Source organism: Lepeophtheirus salmonis, chromosome Z (genome assembly GCF_016086655.4).
Source record: "Lepeophtheirus salmonis chromosome Z, UVic_Lsal_1.4, whole genome shotgun sequence".
In the NCBI taxonomy this organism is placed as follows: domain Eukaryota; kingdom Metazoa; phylum Arthropoda; class Copepoda; order Siphonostomatoida; family Caligidae; genus Lepeophtheirus; species Lepeophtheirus salmonis.
The window spans coordinates 14493795-14506508 of NC_092584.1; the positions used below are offsets into that span (position 1 = coordinate 14493795).

A 12714-nucleotide genomic window follows, 5' to 3' on the forward strand; every position below is an offset into this window, starting at 1 on the left:
AATACAAAAGAAACCTTGAAAATTTGAAGAGTGTATTAGAGGAGCTTAGATACCAAAACGTTTTATTAAATTAGCCTCGTCTGCCTGCTAGATAAAGGAAATAACCACAAACCTCACATAAGCAGTAATTACATCATTTTCGATCATCAGTTTTACTTTGAAAGCAACAGTGACTTGGACTTATAACACCTTAGCGTTACTCTCCGTCATTTATGAGCATATATACAATTAATCTGACTTTGTACTTGGATGGTCTCTCTTCAAAAATAAAGGAATGATTATAATGGCCTTAAAGAATTTAGAAAAAAAAAACCCTTTCATCAACAAAAAAACTTCAAAAAATGCCTATTATTTACAACCCTATACAATATAAAGTGGATGAGAAATAATTTGGTAAAATATATTAATTTATTTTATTAAACAGGCCAACAAAATTAAACTTTTTTCTAATTACGAATTATATAGCATTTTTCTAAAACACTTTTTTGCGCTCAGTAAAAAATACGATTTTTCTTTGTAGCACGTAGAGAGAGGTCACAACAATTCAGTATCATTAAAATCCTCCCTTATTTGTGATCCAACAAAAATTCACTCCTCCAATTTTGCTGCACTAACCTTCGAAAATTTACTCAAAAGGTATTGGACCTTTCAGAATTGACTTTACACAATACTTTTACAAAATTATGCGCTAAACCAAGTTGTATGCTGAGAAGAAATATAAATATATTTTTGAGATCCACTAGAAAGACTGACTGGTCATTGCTTGTCCCTGAGACATATGTAGACCTAAGACGCAAGTCACTTCTGGTTTAATTTCCAAAAGACATAAGAAACAAAAAAAAATGTTAATCCTGATTGTATACCCATAAGCATTCCTATAGCTTTGAGATATCCACAGATGTTCTATTGATAACTGTCATATTTAATTGCTTTTAGCAGTATTTCCATATTGTCATATATTTCTTTTAAATGGAAAAATGAGCAATGGGAATGAGTGTCATTTTATTGCTATTATGCAGAAGAACAAAATATTTTAAAAGAATAACAGAATTTATTTGAGACTCGTAGATCCATTTTTTTTTTTTTTTAATCACTTAAATATAAAGATGCTTTATCAAAATTATCGAATTATTGATTTATCACAAATAAATAAGCAAACTTATAAAAAAAAATTAGCTTAATCTTAAAAACTGTAAGTACTAGAAGAAATATAAAGAAAGATATAGAATTAACCTTAAAAATAACATAGGATACACACAAAATTATTTCTGCTGAAAATTATATGGCCTGTGTTATTAATTCCTCTGTTTTGTGGCTTCTCTCCTTAGAGTATCTGTAATCCTACCTTAATAGTTTTAAATTCATTGAGTCCTTTTTGAGCAAGCTCAGCGCACCGTTCGAGCAATAACTGTAAGGAACTTTCTGATGATAATTGTAAATTCTCAAAAAGTGCGGGGTCATTCTCCTGTGGGCTAGCCCCTGATGCATGGTGCCTCGTAGTAAATTGTCCATTAAAATATGAACACTTTGAATTTTGAACTTCCACAAGGTATATAATTGATTAATTAACAATATATTTTCAACAAAATTAATACCATTAATACAGGAAACCTCTTAATCATTAATTTAGCTCCTCTCACCGGCAATGAAGGTTTCCAAACAATAACAGTGTTTGGATGACGGACATTGCAGGCCTTCCATTTGATATACACATAAAAGGGGAGTTGGGGGGGGGGCAAAAGTGTCAAAAAACAGTTCAAAAGACTCATTCAAAAGAGTCTTGAAACAAAGGAGATGGGTTTTTTTCATTGTTAATGTCAACATTTGGATGTTACCCCTCACAAGGCTCTTTCATCCAGCTTTTTTTTAAAAGTTCTCTCTACAGTCTGGTGTGAAACTCCAAAATCTCTTGCATGGGCCCTCATGGACTTGAGGGGATTGGCCTGGGCTGTTTTCTTTCACTTTTCCTCTGCAACATTTCGGACTTGCTGACGGCGTAGGTGGTGGTCCTAAACGCCCAACTGCTTCTAAGGTGCGAATTGAAATTTGTTGAACTTGTTCAAGTGTCATAATCTCGACTTGTACGTAAGCTAAAGAGCTCAGGCTTGTTTCGTTTTGTAACTAATTGTATATAAGACTCGCATAATTTTTAATAGAAAAGATTGTTTAGTGACATACCACACACATAAAGAAACCCTGAAACACAGGGAGATATAGCTTTGTATAACTAATTTAAAGGGCCACCTATGAACACTAATTATAAACTTGCGAATGGAGCTCTCAGTCAACTTGTCATAGAGTAAAGTAAGGAGATAGGGGGAAGTGTAATATCCTATCCAATTATTATTCAAATATAATTTGTTTGATAAGGCATCGCTTCTTTCTTCTTCATAATCATCATTTCAAGTCTATTATACCGACGTGATTCATCAAAATCAAATTTTTCATAATAAACACAACAGAGGAGGGAGTAAAAAAAAATCGTCTTCATATATGTAGTAAATTTTTTATACCTTTTATAAAGAATGAAAATGATGCCAATCTATCTTGTATGATAGTGTTCTTCTACTGCTAGCTATCGATCCATCTTTTTTCTTTTTACCCCTAACACACTCTAATAAGAAATATGTACAATACGATTATGACGACATGCGGAAATAAAAATAAATTGAGGAAACAAAATTACATTTCCCACTTGAGTAATTGTAATATGCATAAAATATTAAGATTTCGCTCTCAAAGGATTAATCAGGGGCGTCCGCAGGGGATGGACTGGAGGAGCTGTATCCCCTTCCCCAAATTAAGGAAATTTTATTTTTCCTAGAAAATTTTATATTTGAAATATAATTTAATTTCTCAAAATTTTGTTGAAAAAATTTAATTTTTGTGACTAGCTGAAAATTTTTGAAATTTTTTTCGAAAAATTTTCTATTTTTTTTCAAATTATAAATAATTTCTTAATTAGTTTCTTTTTTTATACCATGAAACAAACAAAGCCTCTTCTCCCCCAAAAAAAAAAATATATATATACAAATATAGGTATGAATCAAATCTAAAATTAAAATTAGTATTTATTTATACGATTATTTTATAATGAAATTCAAATAAATAACACCAATAGAAGGCGGAAATTCATCATTAAGAGCGAGATATTAACATAACGACGATTGATTCGAGAATGAGTTTATATATATAGAAGAAACCGAGTTTTTTTCTGATCACAAAAAGGATGTTTTCGGCTAAATTTTGCGCATTTCTACTCCTAAAATCCAACAACCTTTAATACTGGATTATATCCCACTTCAATATAATCTAATATATAGAACGGACTCTCCCAAAATTATGACAGAATGCGTTAAATGACCATTACCCATTATGTTTAGTATGTCAGAAATTGAGCTTGCTGTGAGATAATGGCAAAAAACTAAGTGATACAACGGATAAAAGATAATGAATAGAAATGATTAAAAGGCTTCAAAATGAATAATTAAGGTAGAGTGTGCGATATAAAATCGTGGACATTTTAGTAGTACACAAACAGGGTAAACCATTCCAAAAATGAATTTGAGGCTTTATTAATGTTATATCTTTCCATCTTTGAAAATGATTTCCTTTGTCTACTACCACTACCTCCAAGCTAGGCCTTAAGGCACCCCAGCTCTTCTTTATGAAGGCATCAGCGTCCACTGCTGGTCGACAGAGGCCTTGAGGTCATCCGAATTTCGTATGAGGATAGCACAGGCTCTCTTCTCGACTACAGCCTAATAGGCCGTACTCACTTGGGCATGTGGCAAATCAGACACCCTTTACATTTTCGCCTCCATGCTAACAACTGTTGATTTTTGAAGTTAATTTATTGTTTATTAATAACCAGAATAGTCCCTACTTTTAATGATAAAATTAATATTTTAAAATATTCATCCTAAAGTAATTCAAATTTGATTTAAAGTCAAGTCCACGATTTTACCTCGCACACTGTAGAATAATTATATTTTGAAATTTTATCAAAAAATTATATATATGTCATTCGGTATCTAAATATCAACTTTTTAGTTATGAACTTTTTGCCATTATAACGATAAAAGCTATTAATAAGTACATATTTGAATAGCTGATTCTACTCTTCATCTATTTTTTTTTTTTTTTGTCTTTGTTCATATTGGCCAATAGATTTCCACTCTCGGCAATACATTTCACGATTTGAGAAGCACTGCTCTAAGTATTAAACTAATATTTATCTGTTATTAATATTTCGGAGATATAAAAACAGATATACTAGGTACATTGAGCACTAGTTAGTTCTTATGAGTGAAACACGAATCTAATATATTTATTTTTCCAATTGGATGTTATATATACCATATGGCAGGATTAAGAGGAGTTAATTAATACATTTAGTCTATCCAATTAAAGAATACGCATATATATAGAAAATATTACTTGTAACGAGTCTGATACTTTTTTTAGTTAAAACCAGGGCTGCAGAGTCAGCGTCGACCCATTTTTGGTGGAGTTGGAAAATTTGTATCGACTCAAGCTCCAAAAATTATTATAATGTATATAAACAAAACTTATTTATAATCTAAGGCTTATATAGAGTATTCGTATAGTTATTTTCTAAGTGGTTATAAACTATAGATATTAAGCAATACAAATTTTAAAACTTATAAAGTTAAATAATTTATAAATCTACTTCACAAATTTCTAACATGCTTTATAGTCCAAACAATCACAATTCTCAAACACTTCTAAAGTCTAAATTATTATTTTGGGTAGAGCATAGCCACTAGCCGTATTAGTTCATTAATTAGACTTGTGTCATCAGAGAAAAGTGTAACATTCCAGTAAGATGTTGTGTTTATTGTATATTATCCAAATCTTATAAATGTATGTAGAAACAATAGATAAATTTTGATCCATTTTATTTCTTGTTCATTTAGTTAAATATCTTATATTCCAAATATTTTCTTTATACATAGCACAATTATTAACTAATAACTAGCTATACTTATAAATTAAATCTATATTTAAAGTATAAGGTAGACTTAAATGAGTCAATAGTACTTATATTGGCTATAAAACATATTATTAAAAAATTATATATTGGAGTCGTAACCGTTGACATTCAAAATACTGGAGTTTGAGTCGGATATTTTATGTACTGAATACACAGACCTGGTTACAACCTGGTTACAACAAAAGGTTACAACAAAAATAAATATTTTTATTTTCTAAAGATGTTAACATTATTATTAAGGAGGGAACATCTACTAGGTATGCGCCTATGAAATGAAACTTTCGGCTATTGGTCCCTAGGTGTCGCCATTTAGACATTATATATAGGTCCAAAAATCTAAATGCTTATTTCAACATGTGTCAACGGTATTTAAATCATTGTTTGTATAGTTTCATTCATCAACGCACTTTTTTCGCTCGTAAAAATGTTTAATTTTGTGCCTACAAAGTAGTATGTACGTACATCATTGATATTCACTTACCAATTGAAGAAAACACTTCTCAAGCACATCAAATCCTTGTGGAAGCTTACCGTGGACATGCTCCAAGCAGAGCACAGTGCTTCAGGTGGTTTGAAAAATTCCAAAATTGTCATTTTGACGTGAGAAATGAAGATGAAAGAAATTAACACTGGGTGTGTTCACGGCCAAGTGTGGTGTCATATGGTATGCCCTTGTACAACCCGCCAAAAAGACCCAAAATATGAAGCCAGGCAACACAAGGTAATTTTCCTTGATGACAACGCACCACCGCATAGCTCTGTAGCCACACACCAGCTTGTTGAATCGCACAATTGGGAGCCTCTTGCTCATGCGGCTTACTCACCTGACCTGGTGCCTTCCGATTATCACTTGTTTGCATCGATGGGCCAAGCACTCAATGATTTAAGCTTCTATTCTCACGTTGAAGCCAAAAAATGGATCGATTGGCTGGTTTGCAGCCAAAGACAAGCAATTTTTTTTTTGGAAAGGCATCCATAAATTCCCTGAAAGATGGGGGAAATGTATGGCTAACGATGGTGCATACTTTAAAAATTAAATTGTGACCATTTTTTCACAATAAACGTCCAAAAATGTTTTAAAAAGTATCTTTTCATACGCACATACCTGGTAAGTATAAAATGCGTGCGCTCATGAATAATTAGGCGTCGGCTGAAAGACAAATCTTAATTTAATAATATACAAGATAACTCCCCAAAAAATCCTCAATATTACTCTCCTTTTTTCATGAGCATACTCACACGTAGCTACTCAATACTTATGAATATTCTTCGAAAATAAGTCATCACAAAAAAACCTTCAAAATTACCGATGGTTTTTAATGGATCAAACAAAAGGTATAGTGGACATTAAAATATCTGTAAATCTATTATCTTGAAAAGTTTGTTATCAATCTTTTGAAGCAAAGTACATGAAGGGTAACCCATTTCTAACATGTAGATATACAGTATTTATAGATTTGTAAAAAATATAAACTACCTCTATGTATATGAAAAAAAAAAAAATTAAAAATTTATCGTAATGAATAGGTTACAAACAAAAATTAATTCAATATTTATTTTCCCTTAAAATTTTTCAAGGTATTACTGTAATATGCATTTAGAAGACAGGTCAACCCTGATGAATGATTTTGATCCCTAACTCCCTTAACAAATAAGAAGCCTTAGCAACGTAATTTAATCTAATAGTACATGGTAGATAGTTCTACACATAAAAGGATCAATAGATATTATACATTTCTTTGTACGTACATGTATCCGGAGATTTCATTTCCTAATGTCAATTTCCCAAGGATTACATTAAATCGTTTAATAAAATATAAATAAGAGGATTTAAGATAATATTAATATTACAATGAGTCAAAACAAAAAAAAACACATCCACATAAAGAGAAATTCATTCGTCAGTGCCTGACTTTAAGGATGATCAGATAAACCTTAAAATTTTATCTATTAGGCTGTCCCGTTTCGGGCTTAATATGTTTTCCTTTATACAAAGGCATCTTCTACTAGACACAATAAAAAAAATTACTCTAACTAAGTTTGAGGATTTTTATGCAGTTTTTGGCATGATAAAAGCCACTATATTTTGAAATACTTGTATTTTGAGCCCTCATATAGCGTGGCAAATAATAGCTTTCGTATTTTATTAGTATTTTGTATTATCACCCGGCATAAAAAACCTTTTCTGTTAGGGCAGTAAAAAAACTTATCTGGCAAAGTTTGAGAAAAAGGGTATTTTGAGACCTCATATAACGTCTCAAATAATACCTTTAATAAAAATAAATCTATTATTTTAGCAGTCGGTGTCTTTAGTAATGTGTATCTTTTGTTCTATAAGTGTAATCGGTTTACATTAGATGGCGTAAGAAAGAATAGATTTCGCACTAAATACTTCTGGGACAGATTTGTAATAATATGACTCGTCATTGTTTGAGGGCGAGTCAAAAGTGGATACCAGCATATAGAAATACACCATATATTAGGGTTTCTCTTTGAAGAAGGCGAGAACGCAGGACAGTCAATTAAAAATGTGAATAGTGTTTGTTGTCCTGATGCTGTAACAGGCAATCACATGATATTTTGGTTTAGTAAAATTCCGTTTCGGTAATTCTGATGTCAAAGATGCGCCATGTTCTGGAAGGCCAATTGTTGAGAATGTGGATAAAGTAATGGAAATCGTGGAGTCGAACCGTCATGTAAGCAATGTTTTCATTAATGGAAAAAATATACCCTTTTTAAAGAAAATATTTTTCTTTTTACTACACCGATTATGATACTATGAGTCAAAAATTTTAACTTTTATAACTTTTAATATAGGTAACTGGGGTAAATTAAGACAATATTTGAAAGAGACGGTTATTTGAAAAATGTGCTACCTTGGGCCGGGGAAAAATTCAGGACAACTTTGTTTTCACTCAAAATGGAGCTCCTTGTAATCTCACCGCTGAGGTTAAGGCATTCCTGAGAGACAACTTTCTGGACTAGAGGAACCTCAACATGTAGCCGCCGCCTCTCCAGACACGAACCCCTTGGACTACTATAGGTATGCACTTCTAGAGGAGATGGTGTGTCCTATTTCTCAAAGGAGTTTCTAGTCTCTACAGTCTTACATCCAGAATGATTGGACCAAGGTCGAGTCTAACTATATAGTCAAGGCCTTCAAAGGGTTAAGTCCTCTTATTGAGGGATTTATTAGTGGAGGGCTCACATATTGAATAAAAGTTGTGCTGAGCACTATTTTTATATGATTTTGCTAAATAAATGTCCTCAGAAAACCTCTCGTTTAAATATCCTATCCATTTGTTTTCCAAAATTAAAATGACCACACCACAGATGATTTGAGAGGCCTGTCACTTTGGCAACGTATTTTTTTTATTGTACTCAGCAAAAAAGGTATTTGTACAAGGGAAGAAAACATATAGCCGAAAACGAGACAGCCTAACGTGTATTTATCTATATAATAGGTAATGGGAAGAAGAGGATTAAAGTCGTGACTACATGGAGTATATCATCAACATGATCATGAGAAACTACTACCTTACGTACATTGCGGCCATGAAGAGTATTACATATACTTATACATTAGATTAAAACCAGACTAGCGTGAAATTTATAAATATATACATTAAATAATAACATCTATTAATTATATAATATAATATATATAAGTATAGTCAGAGAAAGATTGAATCTCTGTTCCCCTCTCCTCAAATATATTTATGTTTATGTGTAGTATATATTATGTACATTGTACAGCCCCTCAATTCTTTAAATGAATTGTATGTATGACGTCTGAATTAGTGATAAACGGATCCCTTAAATTGTAGTTCCGGGTTCTACGTATAGATAGGACATATCTCCCTTTCTTGGATTTTGGTCAGTTTGAATATTTAGACGTAAATATTCTAGTACTTTTCGGTTACTTTGGGAACTTTCGGATCCAGATCCGAAAACAAAATTAGATTGATACTTGTCTCACAAAACTTCGTCCCTTTATAAAATAGGATCCGGATTACGTCTACATTTTTACTGATTATTGATTACGAAACAATGAATATCCAATTTTATTACTGGGTGTAGGGCAATTGCCTGAAATTTGTTGTCAACAGTTGATATTTCTCCATTTTTTCTCATTATTAATGTTCTGAACATTGATTGGTTGAGTTATAATAATTTTTTTAATCTGTGAACACTCCTCAACACTTATTAAAGTGTTTATTCTATAATTTCCAAGAATTGGCTAACTACTAACTGATTTGTGGCCTTTTTTATCCTATTTCTTTTTGAAAAAAGGTTGTGTTAAATATACCAGGTAACATTGTGTCTTCTAACGGTTCCCTGTTCTTAACGCTTCATAATCTAAATTTTCTGAGTAGGTTCCTCTATTAAGCTGGAGATTTGTCTCTTTCTTAACCAATTTTCTTTATAAATAGATCTACGTACTACCAGGGACGATAAAGAAGGGGTAGATACAGGTCCGCCATATTATTATAAGTGAGTTAGTTGGCAACCTACGCTAGAACTCCAGAGGCGTGGCAATGAAATCCCTTTAAATTAAGTAATTCTCATTTTAGGATAGTGAATTTTATAATTTGATTAGCAGGGAGGAGGGGGTGTTGGGTAAAAAGCCACGGGCTTCAACTACTTTTATCCTATAAGTAGGAAAGAAGGAGAGCATGCAGTATATGAATGATAACGAAGTTTTGGAAATCATAAGCGTTTTTGGTGTATAAGTAAAAAAGAAACAAAAAATCAACATGTTAACAGTGGTAATTTGATAAATTTTTGATATGAGAGCATTTTAACTGTCATGAAGTCTCATTATATTAGCTGCATGATACACTGAGAGGACGGAAATACATACAAATATAACAAGGAATGTCTCAGATGTCGATCCTCAATTCTACACCGAGCCAAACAAGGACTTGCACTTATAACTTCTGCAAAATACTTAGTGTTAGTCTCTGGCTTTCATGAACATACGCTTATTCTACTATAATATTCTTTACTCGACGATTGAAGAATATTGAGATTCAGGAAATAAAAAATATTGCTCAGTTTGTCAAAAAATTGTACGTTACACAATTTTTAAGATTTACTACCCTGATGATGACACTTTATTCTTTTGGGTTAATTACTACAAATTTGTGCTTCATGAACTCGTTTTGTTACGCAAATTGAAAAACAGTTTTGGGATACTTGCTTATCTCAGTTTATTGGGTTACAAACCGATTTGACCCGAGATACATGACATCACTACTCTGAATGTTGGAATATTACTATACATATTAGTGATGGGGTGATTAGTTGAATCGGAGACTCAAGTGTTTCTTCTGGAATCGGAATCCGGAAAATCATGCTGAATTGCAATTCCAGTTCTTATTTAGTACAGGCATTTAAATATTTTTTTACTTTTCTATGTTATGTATATAAAAAAACCAAAAATAAGAAATTTTTGCTTTTACTAGAAAATTCGATTTTTAATTAAAAATTTCAAATTTTATTTCCCAAAAATTTAATTTTCTCTCAATATCTATAGCTCTATAAATTTTTCTCCAAGAAATTAATTATTTGATTTTTTTAGAAAAAATTTAAGAAAAATTGGATTTTTGAAATTTTTTGCCCAGAAAAAAAATATTTTTTTTCAAAACAGCTGGAGATTTGTAAAATTTATTTTCAAAAATTTTATTTTTTGAAATTGTCTCTTAAAAAATTTAAAATTTGAAATGTTTTTCCAAAAAAATTAATATCAGTTGTGGATTTAAAAAAAAAAAATTTAATATCAAATTGTTTAATTTATTTTTTTCCAAAAAAAGTAATATTTGAAATTCAATTTTGAATATTTTGTATTGTTGTTCAAAAAATTCCAAAAACCAAGCCTGGGTTCTCGTCCCAAATAACCCTTGATAGCAAAATCGTATTTTTTAACTATAATTAAAAACATTAAAGAATCGGAATCGGCATCCAGAATTTTTTTCAAACCGTCTCATCACAAATATATACATATAGTACACATAATATATACTAGATCCTTATTTAAAGTATAAGGGGGCGTATATGTACAGATATAAAAAGGATCCACAATATATGTAATGTATGCGTGTATACATGCATGAAAACAACAAAGTTTGATCCCCTTCCCCCTCTCTACATTGCACCGCTTATTCACCCTTCTATCAACGATTGTATGTATTTAAATAAACAGTAGTGTACTCATTGGTACACAGAATAAATTACATCATAGTTTTTTTATAATAAGTAAGAGGTTCCGCGATTTATAATTCACTAATAAAGTTAAGGGCTTTCCCATGAGGTGGGCTGGAGGGGCTGCAGTTTAAAATATTTAGCTTTTTACTAGAATTTTTTTTGTCTTTGGGGCAAATTATGGGGCAAAGCAAAAAATTAATCATTGGATTTTTTTTTCTATAGATATGAATTTTTCATTTTTTTTTTTCCGAAAAAAATTAATATTTGAAATTTTTTTGAATAGCTGTGGATTTTCAATTTGTTTTTCTTCAAAAAATAAAATATTTGAAATGTTTATGAAAAAATTTAATTTTCTGTGAATGGCTATGAATTTTTGAAAAAAAATAAACCTGTAAAATTTAATTTTCTTTGAAAAACTAGTTATTTTATAATATTTTTTCAATGGGTATTTATTTGAGAATTTTTTTTCCAAAAAAGTGGATTATTTTGATTTTCTCCCCTTCCATTTAAGTCTCCCCCGAAATATATGTTCGTGCATAAGTTCCTAATTAGTTCCTTAGTTCCAGAGATAAGGGTAATGTTGTCCCAGTACTTACTTATGTAGACAATCCAGTCTTTAAAGTGGTCCTACAAGTCCTGGGGGCCGGTCCTTAAGAATGTGGTTCTTTCGGACTGTCGTTACAAGAACTGATTTATAAATAAAAAAGTTGAGTGATGTCATCAAGGACCGAACTTTATATGTTTTAGGAGTTATGTGCAGGATTGAACTGGACCGTGAACTGGACGGGACTGTAGTCTTCTTCAGTTCTAAATAAGGAATGATATGACACTAGATATAGGGATATAACACTAGCAAAATGAAATTGATGGTAAAGTAAGAGTCTAGTTCAACTTTGACACCTTTTTTAAGGGAAAACAATTTATTTGATTTGAGTATTATAAATGCAATATGTACTCAACATCTAACCCCTTCTTTAAAAAAAAAAACTTTGATGCATATGGCACTAATACAAAATATATGTACATTTATACTGTACAATGTAGAATATAATTATGTCATTTATAAATTGTCTCAATTCATTTAATTGAATGTCAATTCGTATCAAGAGAATATGTAACATTTCTTTTGATAAATTTGTAAAAATAACATGCGAAGCAAATATTTTCATGTTGTATAAATTTATTTGTATGTATATTAAATCAAAATAAAGACAACATCTTAAAAAATAGAATTCATGTGATAAAACAACTTTCATTTTATATAAATAGGTTTGTAGTAAATAAGAGGCAGTTTCTCTAGTTCTCCACAAAACAAAGAAAACACAAAAAAAAATCAAAATAGATTTATTTTTCAAGGTAATCTGTTTTCAGCCCTTGATAAATGGGATTTCTTCTAACTTTACTAAACACTCCATTGAAACTTATTTACAACACGGTTTTTGCTCACCAATGTCAAATGAAGGTTGAATAAAAAAAAATATTATTCAATA

The 12714-nt window shown here is 31.0% G+C and overlaps 1 protein-coding gene across 7 annotated transcripts in view; it reads right to left on the minus strand.

The window, feature by feature from the left end:
* The window catches only part of LOC121130241 (uncharacterized), a 74518-nt gene that overhangs the window by 44668 nt on the left and 17136 nt on the right, over nt 1-12714 (minus strand). For 2 of the 7 annotated variants that reach the window (XR_011783803.1, XM_071893677.1), the window contains exon 2: nt 5499-6122. The exons of the other annotated variants lie outside the window; for them this stretch is intronic. The gene's annotated coding sequence lies outside the window, so the exon portion shown is untranslated. The remainder of the gene's footprint in view (nt 1-5498; nt 6123-12714) is intronic. 7 annotated transcript variants of the gene reach the window in all.